Source organism: Hevea brasiliensis, chromosome 5 (assembly GCF_030052815.1).
Source record: "Hevea brasiliensis isolate MT/VB/25A 57/8 chromosome 5, ASM3005281v1, whole genome shotgun sequence".
NCBI classification, from domain to species: Eukaryota; Viridiplantae; Streptophyta; class Magnoliopsida; order Malpighiales; family Euphorbiaceae; genus Hevea; species Hevea brasiliensis.
This window is the reverse complement of record NC_079497.1, coordinates 29,583,083-29,605,425: the sequence shown is the minus strand read 5'-3', so window position 1 is coordinate 29,605,425 and position 22,343 is coordinate 29,583,083. Positions and strand designations below refer to the sequence as shown.

Here is a 22,343-nt window from a genome sequence, read left to right as displayed (position 1 = left end):
AGACCCACACTATCACCTCCAGTGCTTTCTTGCCTTTTGTGACACATTCAAGATGAATGGAGTGTCTGATCGAGCAATAAGACTCAGAGCATTCTCATTCTCCCTTCGGGACAGAGCAAGGAAGTGGTTACTTTCTCAACTGGCTGGAACGTTCACTACTTGGAAAAACTTTTCTCAAGCTTTTCTAGCAAGGTATTTTTCACCTGCAAAGACTACAAAGCTAAGGCTTAAGCTCAATACCTTCAAACAAAAGAAAGGAGAATCACTCTATGATGCATGGGAAAGATATAAAGACTTGCAGAGGGAATGTCCACACCATGGCATAGAAGATTGGCTTCTAGTGCAAAATTTCTATAATGGACTACTACCCTCTACAAAGAGCATAGTTGATTCAGTTGTAGAAGGTGATCTAATAGAGAAAACAATGCCACAAGCACTCGAACTTCTAGAAAGGGTTGCATACCATAATTATGAGTGGTCAAATGAAAGAGGAAATGCAAGGAAAACTGCAAGGGTCCTGGAAGTAGATGCCCTAAGCATGATAAATACTTAGTTTGATCAGCTTACAAGGAAACTTGAAAGAATGTAAGCCAACGCAGTTGGTACAAATAGTCAACATGAGGACAGCTATGAAGGAGGATACATGAGTTCAGAATATAGCAATTTCAATGAACCCTCTAGAGAACAGATGAACTATGTGAATAATGGAGGAAACTTCAACCAGAGGTAGCCCAACAATCCATATTCAAATACTTACAACCCTGGATGGAGGAACCACCCAAATTTCTCATGGTCCAATCAGCAAAACCAACCAATAAATAAGAAATAAGGGTACAAACCACCAGCACCCCCTGGATTTCAGAACAGAGGTCAAAACTTTGCACAACCGTCACTACCTCTCCAACCTCAACAACCTGAACCGAAAATGACTATGGAAACCATGATGGAAGGATTCCTAGCAGCTCAATAACAACAAACTGAATTGATTAAATAGTTAACTTCCAGAATGGACCAACTTGCGACTCATAACAAGATGCTAGAGAATCAAATTGCTCAACAAGCAAGTTCTTCAAGTAAGGTTGCTGGCAAACTACCTAGCCAACCAGAGATGAACCCAAGGGAGCATTGTAAGGCAGTTACACTGAGGAGTGGAAGAACTCTAGTACAACCAGAGATAGAACCGATAGAGGAAACCATTAAAAAATCTAAAGGCCAAGTAGAGAAAAAGGAGGAAGAAGCTAATAAAGATTAGGAAGAGGAAGCAAGGAAGACAAAGAAATTACCAGAGCAGTACCAGCCTCCCCTACCTTTTCCTTAGAGATTTCAGAAAGCCAAATTGGACAAGCAGTTTGGGAAGTTTTTGGAAGTTTTACAGAAACTTTACATCAACATCCCTTTCACTGAAGCACTTTCTCAGATGCCATCGTATGCCAAATTTCTTAAGGAAATTCTGTCGAAGAAAAGAAAGCTAGAAGACTATGGAACAGTAGCTCTAACAGAGGAATGCAGTGCCATACTGTAGAACAAACTTCCTCCTAAGTTGAAAGATCCAGGAAGCTTCTCCATACCCTATCTCATTGGTAACAAGAAAATAGATAAGGCCCTCTGCGATATTGGGGCAAGCATCAGTTTAATGCCTCTATCAATATGCAAAAAGCTAAAGATCGGAGAACTGAAGCCCATGATAATCTCATTACAATTGGCTAATCGATCTATTAAATATCCTGTAGGCATACTTGAGAACATTCCTATCAAAGTGGGCAAATTCTTCATTCCAGTGGACTTTGTTGTCCTTGAGATGGAAGAAGATGTTCAAGTTCCTATAATCTTGGGAAGACCATTCTTGGCAACTGCCGGAGCCATCATAGACGTAAAAAATGGGCAACTAACCCTCAAGGTAGGAGAAGAAGAAGTGGAGTTCAACTTATTCGACACAATGAAACACAAATTCGAACCTGATGAATGCTTCAAGGTTGACATAATTGACGAATAAGTTGAAAAGGGATTTCATGAGACACATCCTAAAGATCCTCTTGAAGCATGTATTGTGCACAGCCACACAGTGGATGATGAAAATATGGAAATAGCAGCCTATGTACAAGAGTTAGCAGCTCATCCACCCATAGCCTTAGCTAAGGCTTCCGAGATGGAGAATTTGAAGGAGGAACAAACCGAAGGTAAGCTCTAGGAAAACGCTAAATACGTAGAGCTTAAACCCCTTCCCTCCTCACTGAGGTACACATTTCTAGACTCAAATTCTAATTATCCTATTATAATCAATGTTAGCCTGTCTAAGTTAGAAGAGGAAAAATTGCTAAGAGAACTTAGGATCCATAGCAAAGCCATAGGGTATAAAATAGAAGACCTGAAGGGAATCAACCCTTCGATTTGCATGCATAGGATACCCATGGAAGAAAACAGTAAACCCACAATCGAACATCAAAGAAGACTTAACCCAAACATGAAAGAAGTGGTCAAGAAAGAAATTTTAAACTATTAGATGCAGGTATCATATAACCAATTTCTGATAGTAAATGGGTTAGTCCAGTACATGTAGTTCCTAAGAAAGGTGGGACAACTGTTATCCAGAATGCAAACAATGAACTAATCCCTACTAGAGTAGTCACTGGATGGCGAATGTGCATAGATTACAGGAAATTGAATAGTGCTACTAGAAAAGACCATTTCCCTCTCCCCTTCATCAACCAAATGTTAGAAAGGTTAGCAAAAAACTCTTATTTCTGTTATCTAGATGGGTATTCGAGATTCTTTCAAATTCCTATTCACCCAGAAGACCAAGAAAAGACAACATTCACTTATCCCTATGGAACATTTGCATATAGAAGAATGCATTTTGGTTTTTGTAATGCCCCTGTTAACCTTCAAAGATGCATGATGGCTATCTTTTCTGATTATATTGAAGATATCATTGAAGTTTTTATGGATGATTTTTCTGTCTATGGAACTACTTTTGATGATTGCCTAGTAAATTTATCTAAGGTGCTGTAAAGATGTGAAGAATCAAACCTAGTCCTAAATTGGGAAAAATGTCATTTCATGGTAAGGGAAGGCATAGTTCTGGGACATTTGATATCAAAAAGAGGAATTGAAGTTGATAAGGTAAAAATTGAGATCATTGAAAACATGCCACCCCTAACATCAGTCAAGGGAGTGCGAAGCTTTTTGGGACATGCAGGATTCTATAGAAGATTCATTAAGGACTTCTCCAAAATAGCTAAGCCACTTACTAATTTGTTAAGTCAAGATGTTCCCTTTGATTTTGATGAAAATTTCCTTGCCTCCTTTAACAGGATCAAAGAAGCCCCGATATCAACACCAATAATGCAGCCACCAAATTGGGAGCTACCATTCGAGGTGATGTGCGATGTGAGTGACTTTGCATTTGGAGCAGTGCTTGGGCAAAGAAAAGATAAAAAGCTCCATGCTATCTATTATGCTAGCAAGACACTCGATGGTGCACAAATCAATTATGTCACCACAGAGAAGGAATTCATAGCAGTGGTGTTTGTAATGGATAAGTTCAAATCTTACCTCATTAGGTTAAAAGTTATTGTATTCACAGATTATGCTGCAATCCGGTACCTTATGAATAAGAAGGAAGCAAAACCAAGGCTGATTCGATGGATTCTACTCCTACAAGAATTTGACCTTGAAATCAAGGACAAAAAGGGATCCGAAAATATAGTAACTGACCATCTTTCTAGACTAAAATTGGAGTACACAGAGGACTTTGAAGATTTGCCAATTGATGATTCATTTCCTGATGAGCAATTACTTGCATTCTCTAAGGCTTCATGGTACACTGACTTTGTTAATTTTCTTGTATGCAGGGTACTACCTCCAAACATGACTTATCAGCAAAGGAAGAAATTCTTACATGATGTGAGATATTATTTATGGGAGGAACCCCTATTGTACAAGAGATGTAATGATGGACTGATAAGAAAATGCATACCAGAGGAAGATATGGAAAATATCATTTATCACTGCCATTCATCACTATATGGAGGACATTTCGGCACCTAAAAAACTGCAGCCAAGATTTTACAAGTAGGGTTTTACTGGCCACATTTGTTTAAGGATGTAAGATCCTTTGTGCTAGCTTGTGATCAATGCTAAAGAACAGGTAATAGTTCAAAAAGGAATGGAATACCACTGCATGGTATACTTGAGATAGAATTGTTTGATGTATGGGGAATAGACTTCATGGGCCCATTTCCCTTTTCCTGTGGAAACAAATGTATTCTGGTTGGAGTTGATTATGTGTCAAAATGGGTAGAAGCAATTGCAACACCAACCAACGATGCTAGAGTGGTCATAAGGTTCCTTAAGAAGAACATCTTCATAAGATTTAGCACACCACGAGCAATAATCAGCGATGGAGGAAGTCACTTCTGTAACCAACAATTCGAAACAGTACTAAAAAAGTATGGAGTGACTCACAAGGTGGCCACACCTTATCATCCTCAAACCAGCGGTCAAGTAAAAATCCCAAACAGGGAACTGAAGTAGATTCTGGAGAAAACTGTAAACAGATCTAGGAAGGACTGGTGCATGAAGTTAAATGATGCACTATGGGCATACCGCACTACATATAAAACCCTGATTGGCACAACACCCTTCCGACTGGTTTATGGAAAATCATGCCATCTCCCTGTTGAACTTGAGCATAAAGCCTATTGGGCAATTCAGGCACTAAACTTTGACCTCAAAGCTACTGGTGAGAAAAGACTTCTATAATTGAATGAATTAAAAGAAATCCGACAGGATGCATATGAAAATACCAAAATTTTTAAGGATCAAACAAAAAGATAGCATGACAGGCGCATAGTAAGGAAAGAGATAAAAGAAGGAGATCTAGTCCTCTTATTCAACTCTAGATTGAAGCTCTTTCCAGGGAAGCTTAAATCAAGATGGTCCGGACCTTTCAAGGTCACCCAAGTCTTCCCACATAGAGCAATAGAAGTGTGGAGCGAAACCTCAGGTGCATTTAAGGTCAATGGACAGAGGATGAAGCCTTACTTTCAAGGAGAACCCATAGAAACGGGAGTTAATTGCACTCTCGATCCTCCTATCGACAGACCATAAACAAGCAAATTTCAGCTAAAGACTATAAATAAGCACTTTTTGGGAGGCAACCCAAAAGTTTTTCCGAACTTTTTCTTTTCTTCTCTTCTTTTTCTTTTTCATATTGATTTTTGTTTTATACTTACTAGCATTTCATTTTGTAGGAATTTTTGGAAAAGGGAGTAGAAAATAAGAGAGGAAAGGAATCACCAAGTCAAAACCACAAAAGGGAAAATTGGAGAAAACCAGGGAAGTAGCTTTATTGCTAAACTTTACATCAATTTCATGTGTTATGATGATTAAAATTTTCACTTGCCAAAAATTTTAAAAATTATAAAATTACATGGGTCGTGTATGGTTTTACACGCACCATGTAACTTTTTGGAAGTCCGTAAATTTTTAGCATTTTTAACTCTTTGAGAGACAAAAAGTTACACGGGTCCATAGACCAATGTACACGGACCGTGTAATATTTTTAGCAGAAAAACTAGAAGTTAGAAAGTTACACTGGCCTCCTTGTATTTGGCACGGGTAGTGTAACATATCCAGAAAAGCAACTCGAGAACCAGAAAGTTACACAGGTCGCAGAGCTCATTTACACGGGTCGTGTACTATGACAGATTTTGAAAATTTTGGGCAGAAAGTTACACGGCCCTACATGTCGGGACCCGTGTAGTGAGACACGGGCCGTGTATCATGTAGCAGACGCGACTCCTAGGGCCTGAAATGCGCAAAACGAGGAGTCCTAATGGCACTTTAAATACACCCTTAGCATTAAAACTCTTCATAAACACAAAACCTTTTATCTCCTCCCTTTCTAGCCTATAAAAACCTCTCAAATCTCATCTCCCTTCACCAAAATCCTACTCTTCTCCTTCCCAAAAACTCACCCATGGCCCCTACAAAGAGATCTGCAAGAAGGATTGGCTCTTCTTCAAGGCAAAGAGGAGAATCTTCACCTTCTCCACCTCAGCCTCCACCCCAATGCCCAAGAACAAGGGTAGCCACTCCCCAACCATCCCAACAAGCCCATCCTCCACCACAATCGCAACCACAGCCACAACTTGCTCCACAACTAGAAATCTCTATTCTTTGGGGATTTTGTGATGATGCCCACAAGGCAATATGCACCCGGCTTCACGCCCGAAAAATAAGCTCCACCAAATATATGGATTTTCTACTTTTGGCGCAAATCGGGTTGCAAGATGAAATCAAAGGGCTACTTGACAGCATCGGGTGGATAAGGTTGGCCCAACTCCAATTTCTGGTATACAACGACACGACGCTGGAATTTTTGGGTAGCTTCAAGGCCAACTTATGGCCTATCGATAGGGAGGACAGGGGCAGAATTGAATTTTGCCTCCTTGTTGTCGTCCGGGTAATGAACATGGACTAGTTAAACACCATCTTTGGCTTTAACAGTGCCGGCCACTAAGAAATTCCTAGGAACCGCATGCTCTATGACAACTTCAACTTTTGGAGTTCCATTGCCCCAAACTCAGAGCCGTATAATTCTAGCAAATCCAAATCCGCGGGCATCACTAGCCTAGCCCTGCGCTACATGCATCAATTCGCTGCCCACACCATCATGGGCCGTGGCGACAGCCTTGGCGTTGTCAATGCCAGCGAGCTATTTTTCATATGGTGCATGGTAACTGGACAACGCTGTAGCACAGGCTTCTTCTTGTGCAACCATCTCTGACGTCTCTGCCAACAGTCAACCGGGCACATCGGGCTGGGTGGCCTTGTCACAACCATTGCCCTCCACTTTGTCTTCGTTCCAAGACACCACAGGCTGCGCTTCGTCACTGAAACATCAAGAATCGACCAAACTATCTGCATATCCATGGGGATATGTAAGAAGGTGGGTAACACATGCTACCTACTGGATGCTGAAGGAAACACCATACCTCAGAGAGACGAAGCGCGGGAGGGACCCGGCGAGACTTTGCAACCTCAAGAAGAAGGCCAAGAGCCAATGTTTCAGGAGTCCCCCACTTGAGTGCCTCCATACACACCACCACCTACAGACTTGGTACTCGCATACCTACAGCACATGGAGACTACAATCAATAACATGATGTAAGCTATCGAGGATAGCCTCCAGGAAGCCCACAACAAGTTGGATATGCTAATGGACAAGCTAGATGAGGAAGAAGAGGAACCAGCATCACCATCATCATCATCATCAGAGGACTTTTAGACCTAGGACTATAGGATAGGATCTTTATTATAATATCTTACATGCCTAAGTCCTAAATTGTAATCATAGGTCTCTTTTATTTGCTTTATGTCCAAAAATTTTCCATGCTTAATAAATAATATGCTTCCTTAAATTTTTTTGAACATTCTCTCTGCTTTTGCATATTATTTTAACATTGGGGACAATGTCTGATTTGAGTTTTGAGAGGGGGGGGGGGGAATGCAACTCATTACATTTGCATATCATTACATTGTTTAAATTCAGCTACATTATTCTTGTGTATCTAAATTTTTGAAAATTTTTAACAAATTTTGGACTTTAAATTGTGAAACTTAGCACCAAATTCTAGTAAGCTAATATTGGACTCCACGGGATAGAGGAATGAACATATCTAGATAGGCAAAAAGGGATTCTAACATGTTGTTTGTGAAGAAACTAACCTCTCTAATGGAACTAGACTAGTTAAACCTCTTCATAACTATTAATTTATCACATTGAACTTGTAAAATTAGGAGAAAATTTTTGAAATACAAGCAAACCTAAAAAATTGCCTCACTGGCTCTAGAACATATCTCTTAGACCTATCAAGGCAAAATCCTAGCATATGCTTGACGAAAAGATGATTAAGGCATTCTTTGATATAGCCTCACTAAGCCTTAGCCACCCCTAATTAATGTATATCCCTTGTAGCCAACTTAAATATGTTTATCCCTTAAAATTTGTTGCTTACCCATGTTATTTACCTAGCCCCTAGCCTAAACACCTACCATCCCCTTTTGAGGAAGCAATATGCATAAGGAAAATGAAGAGAGGATGTAGAACTCAAAAAAGAGTGCAAGTGTGCAATTGAAATCAAAAGGAAAACTTGCCCTTCCAAACCAACAAAAGAAATGAGTTTGGGGGAGAGGACAAAAGGGACATAAAAAGAAAGAAATAAATGAGAAAAGAAAAGAAGTCCCAAGATAAGTATCATGGAAGCATGCTTAGCACTATAAAAAGCCAAAAGCCCTTCCTCTTCATACAAAATCAGTGCTTTATGCATACATGCTATCCTCATATTTGCATTCCCTAAAAACCTTTTATTCGCAACCAAGTCATTATCCCTTAGCCCCATTACAACCCTTTAAAGACCTTTTGATCTCTTGAAAAGTGCATGGTATATTAGTGGAGATAGAAAATTGAGATATGCCTATGGGGCTGGAATTGAATTGCTTTGTCACAATTACTCACAAAGAGGCAAATTTGGGGGGAGTTAGTTTTCTCAAATCTATCCTAATAAAACAAGATATTTGTGGCTTATTAATGGTCTTGTATAAAGGAATAATTAGTCGAAACACAATGAAAGGAGGTGAAGTTTTAAACAGGCAACTATTAGGACCTTATGCCTTGAAAGAGGGAAATTGGAATGAAGGTTGGAGGAGTTCAATTCTATGCTTATTAAGTTGTTGGTCATATTCCTAAGTATCCCCTAAAATGTGTTTTAAAACAAAGCTTTGCTTTGCTTGAGGATAAGCAAAAGTTTGAGTTTGGGGGTATTTGATACACTTGAATTGTATAGATGTTTTTAAGCACATTTGTTTAATATCTCATAGCATTAAGGCAAGTATTTTCATGCATAGTAGTTGATTTCATTAGTTTTTGTAATTTCTATTATCAAGCCCTTAATTCCATATTTTCTGCATTATTTCAGGTGTTTGGGTGAAGCCCCAGAGTATGGCAGTGCAAAGGAAAGCTTGGAGAGGTAAAAAGACAGAGAATTGCTGCTGATACAAAGTACACGGGTCGTGTAAACCAAGCCCCAGACTCGTGTAACTCTTTGCTAGAAGAAAGCCAAGAGAATCAATGGAGAAACACAAGTACACGGGTCATGTAAGTAGACCCGTGTAATCTGTAAGGACCCGTGTAAGTCTCTGCTGGGAAACAGCTTGAAGAACCTTGTGAGAACAACAGTAAATAGCCCGTGTAACTAGGCCCATGTAGTTGGCACAGACCCGTGTAACTCTCTATGCCAATGCAAGATTCTGCAATTCTCCTCCAGCAAGTTCCACGTCCCTACATGTCAGGACCCATGTAGTGACACATAGGCCATGTACTGTGTTGTAGCTAGTTTTATAACTCGAATTCTCCTCCTGTTTTCTGATTAAAAATGAGACTTCTAAAGCCTTTTGGACTCAAAATGACCTAACCCTAGAGCAACCAATATAAATAGAAAAGAAAACATCAGGAAGAGGGGGGTCTGTCACTATCGTCGGGACTACTACTGAAGGTTGCTGTTGTCGGGCTCTACATTAGTACCAAAAGAAGTTTTCCAGTTGAAGCTCCACAAGATCAAAGCTGCAAACTCTCTTCGTTTCCTTTGTTTCATCTCCCTAGACAGATTTTTATTATTTTATTTCTTCTGCACAATTTTTTTTAATTATTTTTACCTCTTATCATGATGTTTGCTGAACACACTATGTGTGAGTAGTTTTCTTATTTTGGATTTGGGAGAGTAAATCTTGTAATTATTATTATGGATGAACACTGAGTTTTATTGGATTTGAGATTCGTTTCTTGATTTAATTTCTTGTGATCTTAATGCATGCTATGTGTTGGTACCCACTTAGTCATGATTGTAGATGTTAATTGAAGGACTGAAATGTGAAGATTAACATTAGAAAATCAAGATCTTGAACCTAAGAATTCTGACCTAGACATAGGCTGATACCTTTGTGGAACTTCAAAATTGGTCAAAGATCCTAAAGGATTTTAATTAATTTAATCGCTATGAAAGTAGGGTTTGAATTAATTAGAATACACCCTAGATGCCTTGAGAGAGGATTTAGGATAGCTTAGGACTGATTTCCATCAAGGAAAACGACTTTAAATTTAGTAAATAAACTAGATAACATCCATAGTAAGATTCAAGTGTGAAATCTTAATTCCAGAATTCTTCCAAAATAGGTTATTTAATTTTAAGTTTACCATTCTAGTGTTTAAAATTAACAAACTTCATCCCCTAAATATTCGATAGCGTAGACAGTCAAAATTATTGTGTAGATTGTTACTTGCTAAACAAATTCCTCGTGGGAACGATACTCTATTCATCACTTTATTACTTGTTAGCGATCCGTGCACTTGCGGTGGTTGCAAAATAGCGAAACATGGATCTCCAAATTGAGAGCTGTTTAATTCATTGAAAAGCTAAGTCGGAGCACTACAAGTGACAAACAGGGACCAAAGCCCAAATCAGTCTCCAAGGCTGTCAAAATGAGCTATGGATCTATTACAAAAGCCCACTCTTGATGTGTCACGACCAGTCTTGGGATTTATTTTATATCTGGAGCTCCAGGGGTCCAAATGAAGCAAACCCAAGCCCAATTGAACCTTAAGAACCACCTCTACAATTGTTGTGAAGGGCTGGAAGTGAGATAATGTCACACCCTACCCCTCTGTAAGGCATAACATGATCCCGTAGTATATCTAATGAATTACCAACTCCATCTACTGATAACCCATTAAATACACTACAAGGGATTTTAAAAACTTTTCTTCCTTCTTTTACAGTGGTGAGCACTATTTACAGGTGTTAAAAACCTTTTTGAACTAAAGTGATAGAACTAACACATTTGAATTATTTGGAATTTCTGTAAAAATTTTGGCAGAGTGCCATCTGTATTTTGGATAAAACAGTTCTTCAAAAACCTGTAAAAAAGCACTTCAATATTTTTCTCAATCTCAAACTCTAGCATAATTCAACACAAATCCACAATAATTTTTCAAAGACTGAGATACAAGAAATATAATACAATTTTTACAAATCCAAATAACTCATAATTTATTTTACAACTTTAATGTGCAATTTTAATTTACAACTGCTCAAAACCAAGAACACTATATACATACAGTGAACATACCTTACAATATAAAATGCAGAATATGGTATACTCCATATACCCGATGATTTCTCGCTGAATGTACTAGCAGCCTAGTCTGCTGCCCTGTCAGTCTGTCCACTTGCGACAGCAATGAAAAGCTATCGCTGAGTAAAATTTACTCAGTGGTGCACAATAACAATTTGCAAAATTCACATAACACAAATTTGATCAAGTAATTGAATAATACCGTTTTGCAAATCAATAACACAATTCGATCAAATAACTGAATAATACCGTTTTGCAAATCAATAACACAATTCGATCAAATAACTGAATAATACCGTTTTGCAAATCAATAACACAATTCGATCAAATAACTGAATAATACAATGTTGCCAATCGATAACATAATTTAGGCCATGACACAATTTTTCCACACATGCCGTGTTGTACACCACGACAAGACACACCCATCGCTAGGGTTCTCGGCTCGCTTAACTTGGTTACATTTCTTTGCTATTATTTTTCCTTTGTTGTTCTTCTCGTATTTCATTATTTTATGTCTCCTCACTCATATCAAAGTGTAGTTCTAGGCATCCTAGCTGTCCGGACAACACTGGTCACAGGAACAGTAGAACGCACTACCGAACTTAGGGGTGTTACAGATAAGGCCATTTTAATGGTCAAAAAGGGCAATGAAATCATCATTATAGGCTAGATTGCCTAACAGAACCTGTTTCGGTTTTTAGCCCATAACTTGGGCTGTAAACCTCCGATTTGGGCAAATGAGTAACCGTTGGAAACCTAAGAAGTAGGGTTACAACTTTCTTGAAGAAGTCAGAGGCAGAATCACAAGGAAAGTGGCTGAAAATTGGCAATGATTGCAGAGCAGAGAATCTGTCTTTTCGAAATTCAAAAGCTTTCCAAGTTTGTGGATTAGGTTTTTGATTATAAAGACCATCTTTGGCAGCAGCGGAGAGACATCCATTCAGACCTTCAACACCTTCTTTCTCCATTCATGTTTATAGTTTTAGTTTTTCTCCTTTTTATTTTTCTTTTGTAAGCCATGATGAGTGGCTAAGTTTCTAAATTCAGTTCAAGGGATTTTAGTTCTTATGCATGATTTATGAGACCAGGTTCTTAATTTAATTTTTGCCTTTTTGAATATCTATTGTTTCTTGATTTCATTGTTTTTGATCTATTGAATGATTTGCTAAAAAGGCCTATTAATTAATTGTTTGATGTGATTAGTTGCTAGTTCATCTTCATAATCCATAATTGTTGTGTAAGATTGAATGTGAGTAGTAATTGGGTTTTATTGATTATGATCCAAGTTTTCGATAATAACCTAAGGAAACAATAGGGTGAATTAAATGATTTATGCTTTATAATCATTGTTTAGCTTAACTACTTCCTATTCTTAAAGCATTTATTAATTTGATGAGGATTGCTTAATACCAATTCAGTTAATAATTAGAGCAACAAGAGTGCTGGGCTCGAATTGATGAGTACAGGAAAGTTAGGGGTTTTACCTCGCTGTTTGGTAAATCTACGTTAAGTATTCAATTGTATTTCTTTTGTCTATGATCGAGTTATGCATTGGAATGCGAATTACCTTGGACTGAAGTTTGTTTAAATTGAGAGTTTCATATTTTTAGTTCTTTAATTTCTGAACGTGATTTTTTTTTATTTAGTGTTACAACCCCCCCCCCCCCCCCCACCTTTTCTTTTCCTATTACACAAGTGCATGAAATTTAGTAACACAGTCTCTAGGGTTCGACCTGGATTACCACTTGCTGCAGAAAATATTTCATTACTGGTAATTTTAGTTAATTTAATTTTTGGTGGATTCGACAACCATCATAACTCTTTGAAGTTTTTCTTAAAACCATAAATAGATGTTTTAAGCTTATACACTTTGGAACCTTTCCAAGATGATGTCTTCCTTTATACTTCCATTAAGGAAGATAGTTTTGAAAACTTGTTAACAAAACACAGAGTTATATTGCATTATGTTGCCATCTTTATCTTAACAAATTCAAGCATAGCCTCAGGTAAGGAGGTTTCCTCATAGTCAACTCCTTTCCTTTATGTGAACTTCTTTTCACAATCAATTTTGGTTTATAGGTCTCTACCTATTTATATAGAACTTATTTAATTCTTGAGAAAACTTTTTAGCTCCCACTAGGTACCATACCCATAGGAAATTTTACAAGAACATAAATATAGGTCTTAATGATTAAATCCATTTTAGATCTTATGGCTTTTATCATTAATGAAACAAACTTATATCAAATATAATTTCTTCATTAATTATATGACAATATCTATGACCAATTTCTACATAAATGGACAACTTTTGTACATTAATATGTAAAATTCTATATCTCTACAAATATGAGACATAGAAATTAACTTCAAGATACTGTAATAGTGACATTACTAATAGGTATAAGCTCATTACTAAAAGGATTTACATCCATTTAATTTGTTGTTCGATGACTCTTCATCCAATTTCATCTTCTATCCTTTGTCATTCTCTTATAGAAATTCTTTTCTTTAGAGAATGACCCCACTCATAACAACTCTTTGTTTAGCAGGAAGATAAACTTATATCCTAACCTTTCTTTAGGATATCTAACAAATTTATCCTTTTATCAAATTTCTTTTCTAAACAACTTTGAACTTAACAACCTTAAGATTTAGTGTTTAACCACAACATATCTCATGTGATGTGGTGGAAACTGATACAGATCATAATTTACATTAAAGATTTAAAGTTGTTAATAATACTAATCCCTATAATAAGGTTAGCAATTTTTTAAAGTTCATCATATTATGTACTGTCAAACATTAGTACAATTTTTCTTTTAAGGTATTTCATACAACAATGATATTGTAAGAGGATTAAATTGATATATAATATTCTATTTCTGTAGGAACTCATTGAATTTAGTACTTGAATATACTTGGCCTTTGATAAGATCATGGACCTTAATACCCTTTCCATATATTTCTTTACTTTAGGTCTGAATTCTTTGAACTATTCAAAGATTTCAAGTTTGCATTTCTCAAATGTAAACATCTTTAAAGTATTGAGAAAAACCTCTTCTAACCATTGCCATATGGGCCACATACATCTCTATGTATTGGTTCTAAAATTCCTTTAGCTCTCTTGATTTTGTCACGTTCCTTGAGAACCAAACTCACTAGTTAGATTAATGAGAACTCAGTTCCCATTTCACTAACTCAGTGATCATATCCTCTGTAATTTGAATTAGTCGCAAAAGCCAAATTTATTTTAGATTAAATTTGGTTTCGATTATATGAATCTCAATTTAATTGCTTGGAATTGTTTTGTTAATATTATCAATATAATAAAGACAATTGCTCAAGTAACCCATACTAACATTTCATTTCAAAAACAAAATGTAAATATCATTCATGAATCTTTATTCATGTCCATTACAAGTCAAACTAGATATAGAAATAATGTCTTAAAACATTAGGTACATACAAACATTGTCCAAAATAAATGTACAATGATAAAACACTATGGACTTGGTAGCAACCTTTGCTCCATCGCCAAAATGTTGTCTATCTTCATATCCTTACCAAGCTTTATGTCTTTTGCTGGTTCCTGCATGTCATAACATTTATGAGTATTGGTTCCAGCAATATAATGAACAATAAGTACTTTAGAATATTTAAAAACAAGATAAATATATACCTTCAAAAGGCTTATTATTTTTGTTTTTCTTATACTCCAAGTACTTTGGGCAATTCTTTTTTTGGTGCCTAGCACTTTGCAATGGAAACAATTTTCTCTGTGTATAGCTTTAACTTTCTTTTCCTTGAATTGACTTTTAGACACTTTTTTTTAAAAGTTTAGGGATTAAAGCATTGCTTTTTTCATTGCTCTTCCTCTTAGTCCTATTAGGAGTAGAGGCAACTAATACTGCTTCTTTTTCCTTATTGCTAGATTTAGCCTTTTGAACCATGACAAGCAATTTTAATAACTCTGTAAGTGTACACTCCAGTTTATTCATGTGAAAGTCTACAATAGTCTTAAATAAAGAGTTAGGAAAAGATTGTTGGATCAAATCCAATTGTGGGGTGAAATCCTTCAAGAAATCATGACTTGACTCAATCAGATTGCGTAAATCATTTCCCACATTCAATCCTTCAAACATCTTTAACATGAACAATTGCTCTGACATCTCATGTCATGCAGCCCTATTTTGTCCACCATACAACTTTCGTAGGTTAAATAGGATTTCTAAAGCTGCAAGTGTGTTCTCGTGCTCCCTTTGTAACTCTTTACAGATAGTGGCAAGCATGTAATATTTAACTTGTAAGATCGTATTGCTGTCTTAAAGTATCATGTTCCTCCTTTGATGCACCTTTAGACAAGGGATTAGGAGGTTTCATGTCTAAAACATATCCTACATGTTTAGAATTTAAAACTATTTTTAAATTCCTTTGCCAATCTTAGAAATTAGGTCCAGTGAGCTTATTGGCATCTAGCATGCTGGCGAGATTAATCGTAGGTAATTGTGTCATTGCCATTTTATCTGAATATACTGTAGAAGATAATAAGATTCTAATTAGTATGTTGTGATTTGTAACTTACCAAATGATCAAGGTCTTTTGATCAAATTGGTCCTCGTACTAACTTAACGGATCTTATACTTCCAAAGTAGGAAACAAAAATCCCAATTGGAAAGGATCTTTAGTGGGTGATTGAATTCTTATAAACTATTAATCATCCTCAAGTACATCTATTCTTGGAATCATAACAATTCATAAGTGAGTAACTCTTTACTCATCACATCTCATGTGAATTTCAATCAATTATATGGCCTCTAATGCTCAAAACCTCAAGTACATCCATTCTTGGTCTATCTTGCATTAGTTAAGTTATACCCACTAAGTCAGCAAGTATGCAAATTTGAACCTTAATGACCTCAGGTACATCCATTCTTGGCCACCAAAGTATTTATATATTCACAACATCTCATGCTTAATAATTATCTCAAGAAAATCTCTTAAACCACATACATCATCCCTATGTAACCATAGCCAACAATGTAAGTGTTTAAAATTTCTTAAAATATTTGCCTTAGTGGAGAGCCATGATGCAATTTTCAAAATTTACACCATTACCAACTTAATCATTTTATTGGAAGATTTCCTTGGCTCACTTAATTAATATTTGGTCTCACTTTACACATTAGCCATTTTCATACATATCTTATATACATCATGAACATACATATCATATACATACATTCATTCAATGGTAATGTAAAAGGCATGATCATGGACTTTTCTATGGGAATCCAATCCTAGCCATAAGGATTTGGATTCTAGGGCATCCTAGATTATCATTCATCTATTTGAAGCTTGATAATAAATCTCCAACTCTTGAAGTCTTGTGCTTCCTCTGATCTCCATCAATGTATTAAGCTCCATTTCTTTTTGTAATTCACCAAGCCAATTACATCTCATATCCTTGGCATACCAAGTTGAAAATTATAAAGAACTAAGCATACAAGCTCAAACAAATAAATTACAACCTAAGGCTATCACAATAACTTTATGATACAACCCTTGTAAAAATTAAAATTAATTATTACAATCCCATAGAAGTGAACAGGAATTCAATCACATTGTTCTCCTAGAGTCCATGATCATCCTTCATGCCAATTCACATATTCATCACATGAACATATTATTTAATTTCAAATATCTAATATTTAAAATTAAATTAACCAACCATGAATCATATTCATAATCATGTCATATTGATTTTGGGACTTAGATTAAACATTTTAATCATCAAGAAAATACATAAAACTTGATCAAGCACAATGTTCACAACATTGGCTTGATGGACATTCCAACTTGGCCATTTAGTGCTTTAATCAATTTTCATAATTTTTCTTAGATTCTAATGGTTCCAAATTGCATTTCATACATGTCAAACACTATTAAAAGAATTAAAATTACAAAAGCAACTTATTTGGCCATATCATAAATTTTAGTCAATTGGTATGGAACCATGGTCTCACCATGGCCAAAGCACTTTTATGCAATTTGCCTTTGAATTTTGCTTATTTCCAATTGCATCTCATGTAACATATGGGTGTCCCAAAGATCACACAACATGATTAAATGTTTCCTAATGGCAAACTAGGGTGGCTTTGATACCAATTAAAAGAAAAATGCACCTAAACAAGCCTTAAGGTGCCAAGTTAGCAATTTTAAAAGTTACATGCAATACATATAAGCATTTTATACTATTGAAACCACTTAGATTAGGTCATAACCAATTGCTAACATGCCTAACTAGCCATTAAGAAACAAAATTCTCAAATTCTTATAAGTTAGTATTTTGGAGAAAGCTTACCCAATTAAACGCAGAATCAAATTCCAACACCAATTCCAGGGAGTGAAGGCTATCAAGTGTTAGCCCTCTAGCTTGTCCAAACAAACCCTTGATCAAATCACCCTTGACCTAAGGAAAAGCTCTCTTTGTTCTTCCTTTATGGTTCGGCTAAGATAGGAAGTGCTAAGGAGAAAGTTTACTTGGTTCTTAGTAGTTGGAAGTAGCGAGAAACAATCTCTAAACTTAATTCAAGAGTACAACACTTGAATCTCTTGAATTAGAACAAGGAAGAAAGAAGAATTCTTTTGGTCTTTTGAAGGAGATGGTTTGGCCAAGGTAGAATGAGGAAGAAGATAACTTTTTCTTCCTTTTATCTTCATCTTAAATTTCTTTAATTAAAATTAATTTGACATTTGTCACCATTTGATTCAAAAATCAAAATGATGTTTCCAATCTTGATTGGTCCATATGTCAACCATTAATTTTAATTAAGAAATTAAATCTTGATTAATTAGTATTCTAAATACTAATTAACTAATTAATTAAACATTAATTAATTAGGCTTTTTCCCCATTTTTGACCAAGTCAAAATAGTCAAATTGTCAAAGTTTGAAAAGTAAAACTCTCCAAATTTTGACTAAGTCCATTTCTTTCATAAACTTGTTCATTCAAGTTTATATTTAAATACTTTAAATATTAACTTGAACACTTTCATTGATAAATTTAATGTCAAGTCATGCTAGGGACTTTGTAATCTAATTACAAACTAAATTTGTTAATTTAATTAATTAATTAAACCTTTTAATTAATTAATGAAATTAATTTTGCTTTGATCAAGTTGCTCTTATGTATGTGATTTACTAGGCTCATTACTAATTGGCAATGAGAATAATATTAACTCCTTAATGTTTTTGGAACCATTCTAAACTTAAAATGAAATTCCCTTTTCATTCAAATTCTTGCAAGTCATAGCTGACATCTAGCATAATATGCTATGACTACCCAATTAGTTATGAATTGATTCCCCAATTCATGAACCTTGATCATACATACCATACACTAAAATCTCTCCATTACAAAATCTCAATTCCAGCTAGAGTAATGATTTATATCAAACTCTTATGCTTAAAATTATATGTCCTATTTTAATTTCAATTCTTAATTAATGAGACTTTCCTGTCTGAAACTCTTTTTTAACTAAGTCTGTTTGTCCTGGCAAAAAACTTGAATTCATCAAGAATAATTAAATGGACATAGAATTTTATCCCTATTTACTTAGGGTAATGGATCCCATCTTGATTAATACTTATCTCCATATACAACTAGTAGGAGTCAACACATGCTTATATACTCATATATAATACAAGTATGAAAGAAGTATCAAACTCAAATCACCTATATACAAAATAACTGTGTTATCTTAGGTCAAGGGATTATATGCATTATTATGATCTAGATGACTTTGTATTGACAAGAGTAAACTCCATGTACAAGTCATCTTGTATCACTGGTTTGACCTACTTATCTTATAAGTGCCCACCATGTTTGTTATTGGCATGAAACTCACTATTCCAACTCATTAGTATCTCATACGGATGGAAATAAACATAAGTGACAATCTTTCTGGATATATTATGCCCAATAAAGTATCCTAGATTGTGAACCGAATTTATAATACTTGTGCTAGAATGTTCTATCACTCATATTCTTAACAACTTAAGAATAGAACATTTAGCATGATATTAATGGACTTTTTCAATGAAATTCAAACCATTCAAATTTAAGAGAGAATAATAATAATTACCATTAAATGAGAATAAATGTTTGCAATACACGAGACTTAGGCATTGCTCTAGGGTATACTACTAACACCTTGTACCTCAATCCTGCACAACAATAAAATTAGTGGTGAAAATCATAGAAAAATTGAAATGTTTGGTTAATTTACTAATGGCAATCAAATTATATGGGCATTTTGGGGCAAATAGGATTGATTTAAAGAAATAAAGGAAAAAGTTGTACTTTCCCTATTCCTTTAACCACAATTTCTGAATAATTGGCTAAAGTCACTTTATATGGAGTATGAGGAGAAGTAAAGATAAAGAAAAGGTTTATGTTACCAGAGATATGATCAAAAGCATTGGAATCTAGTATCCATGGCTCAATAGGTGAAGACTTTGTAAGACAAGCAAAGGAATTACTAGTGAGGGAAACACTAGTTGAAGAGAACTATTGTTTTGCTGCTTGCTACTGTAGGTACTCATCATAGTCTATTCTAGTTAAGGTAATAGAATAGGACAGTTGATCATTTGCATCAAGTAAAGGAACAATTATATCTCCATCAATTTGGGCTCTATGAACTATTGGCCATCCTGTATTAGCAATCTGATTATTGCATGGTGGTCGACCATGCAATGACCAACAACTATCCTTTGTGTGACCTCCTTTATAACATTAAGTACAATACAACTTGGAAACTCTTCATTTCCCTTTTTGTTGCCCTTCTTATCCATGCTAACTTATATTCTATATAACTAACAAAGAATTCTCAGTTTCATTAGTACCATTTAAATTAACAGAGATGCACAATAGTCGTGTAGAAATTTCCTCCATTGTGGAATAACTTATTAGAATTTGATCTTTAATAGAGCCAAAATTAGACCGAAGTCCAATTAGAGTTAAGACCATAAAGAATTTGTCCCATTGTTGTTCTTATGCAGTAATGCTATCAAAGAAGGGCAAGAGAGAGTTGAACTCATCTTTTAGTGGCTTTACTTGTCCTAAATAACTTGCCATATCTTGTTGGTTTTATTGTAAGTGGACAATATTTGAGACAACTTTATATTTATGTTAAACATTATTACTATAAAGTGTTTTGGCTTTGGTCTAGACTTTGTAATAGGTTTTGAATGATTGGAATAAATTAAGTAACTTAGGTTTAAGAGATGCCCTAAAAGACTACACAATTGCTCATTAATCTTAGTCCAACTTGTCTTACAGTAGCTACAATATCACTAGCATTCTTAAGTAAATGATCATCATAGCCTTGACCCATAAACCATAACTGTACAGAGCAGCCAATGATATGTAATTGTTATTACCCTATAGTTTTATAGTAGTAATGGTTGGAGAACTTGAAATGGAAGAGAAGAGTGGTTTGAGTGCACCTGTATTTGAAGAATCAACCTTAGAGAGATGAAACCTAAAAAACACTTAGAAAAGGAGAGTTTAGAAGAAGAAAACCAAAGGATGATGTAAAAAAACCAAAACTAAGCGACTATCATGCTTTAAATGGAAGAAATGAAGAAGCCCAGGGCTATGTTTGTGGCTGATAAGACTTGCCAAAAAGAGACAAGTTGTTTAGTGTTTGATCTCACCAGAAATGTCATTTGAATACTGCTCATATGCTGGTGCATGTAACAGCACCAAAATTACTATGGCAGTGCATTGGAACTGATGGCAAGGAGTCTAGTGCCATCCTTCTAGAGACTGACTCGCTGGTGACTGGGGAAACTCCTAAGACGAGTGGTATAGTCCTCCTTCTTTTGGAAGATGACCAACTAAGAAAGTAATCCCATTTTCTTTTAGGGATTGAACAAATGAGAAGGTGAATCAAGCCCTTTTTGGCTCTGATACCATGTAATAAAAGAAAAAAGAGAGGAAATTGTGATGAAAAATCTTGATCAAATCTATAAAGCTTGGTATGCTTTTATACATCTATGAAGAATACAAATTAGGAAGATAGCAAAAAATATAGTGATTCTAATTTCCTAAATACATAACCTAAAATACAGCAACTAAAAGGGAAAAAATCAGGGCAATATCTTAACACATTCTAAGCAACTTTCAGCCAACATGTCTTTTCTTTCTGTTTACCTAATTCTTTAAATCTATTTTTAAGTCATGCTAGGAACTTTTGCAATCTTATTGTAAAAATAAAGTCATTAATTTAATTAATTAATCAAACCATTTAATCAATCAATTAAATTAGTTAAGTCTTTATCACTTTGTTCTTATTGTGTGTGACATGTTAGGTTTATTACTAATTAGTAATGAAAATAATATTAACTCTTTAATATTAATGGAACTCCTTCCATACCTATAGCAAAATTCTCTTTCCACCCTTGGTTCTCATAAATCATGAGTAACACCTAGTTTAGTGTGTCATGACTACCTAACTAGTGATGAATTAAATTCATCCCTTACTTAGAGCCTTCATCATACATACCATACACTAAGGTCTCTCCATTACAAAGTCTCAATCCTAGTTGGGCTACAATATATGTTAAACCTTAATTGCTTTGGATCATATGTCCTCATCTAAATTCTAATTCTTGATTAACAAGACTTTCCATCAGAAACTCTTTTCATACTAAGTCTAACTGTCCTGGCTAGAAACTTCATTTATCAAGAACAATTCAAATAGCATAGGATTTTATCTCTATTTACTTAAAGTAACAGATCTCATCTTGACTGAACACCTATCTCCATATACAACTAGTCAAAGTCAACATATGCCCGTATACTCATACATTGTACAAGTATGTAAGTATTATCAAACTTAAACTACTTATTTACGAGATAACTATCTCATCTCAGGTTAATGGACTTTATGCAATATTATGAACTAGATGATAATATATTTACAAGAGTAAACTCCATATATATGTCATCTATGTGCCAATGATTTGGCCTACTTATCTTATAAGTGCCCACTTTATTTGTCTAACACCATAATGTTAGGTGGCATGAGATTCGCCATTGCACTTTTATTAGTATCTCATACCAATCTATGAAAACAAAT

The 22,343-nt window shown here is 35.3% G+C and overlaps 1 non-coding gene across 1 annotated transcript; it reads right to left on the bottom strand.

Moving 5' to 3' along the window:
* Positions 1 to 217: 217 nt before the first annotated feature.
* Positions 218 to 324, bottom strand: LOC131180299 (small nucleolar RNA R71). Its single transcript, XR_009149075.1, has one exon. It is a non-coding gene; the product is annotated as a small nucleolar RNA R71 (small nucleolar RNA).
* Positions 325 to 22,343: the final 22,019 nt, after the last annotated feature.